Source organism: Rhipicephalus microplus, chromosome 2, assembly GCF_043290135.1.
Source record: "Rhipicephalus microplus isolate Deutch F79 chromosome 2, USDA_Rmic, whole genome shotgun sequence".
In the NCBI taxonomy this organism is placed as follows: Eukaryota; Metazoa; Arthropoda; class Arachnida; order Ixodida; family Ixodidae; genus Rhipicephalus; species Rhipicephalus microplus.
Genome location: NC_134701.1, coordinates 141235272 through 141235619, shown reverse-complemented (window position 1 = coordinate 141235619; position 348 = coordinate 141235272). Strand labels below are relative to the sequence as shown.

The following is a 348-nucleotide window of genomic DNA, read 5'->3' as shown; positions in this document are numbered from 1 at the left end:
CACCCAGAAGGTGGAATCAAACCACTCTGGCGTCACCAGCTACGGGTTTGAAGCCCGCACCCCGGACCACCGAGGCTCATCTGGGCAACAATAAGTATTTCAATCATCTATTTATAGGCAAAATTTAGAGGGGCATTACCATGCAGTGATCATCTATCTTTAAGACCAAGCCGACGCTAATGGAAACCGTAAATGAGACACTTAAAGAGCTGGTGCAACCTATAGACCTCGTCAGATTGTTTTCTTATATTTGCGCCACCTTTAGGAGCCCGAAGATTTGGCTGGTCTCGAATAAATTGCAGCAGAAATCATGCTTTTTTTGGTGAGGGCGACCTCTTCCGCTATCGG

General features: G+C 46.8%; 1 non-coding gene across 1 annotated transcript; it reads right to left on the bottom strand.

Moving 5' to 3' along the window:
• TRNASTOP-UCA (transfer RNA opal suppressor (anticodon UCA)) lies at positions 1–86 on the bottom strand. Its single transcript has one exon. It is a non-coding gene; the product is annotated as a tRNA-Sec (tRNA).
• Between the last annotated feature and the right edge of the window lie 262 nt (positions 87–348).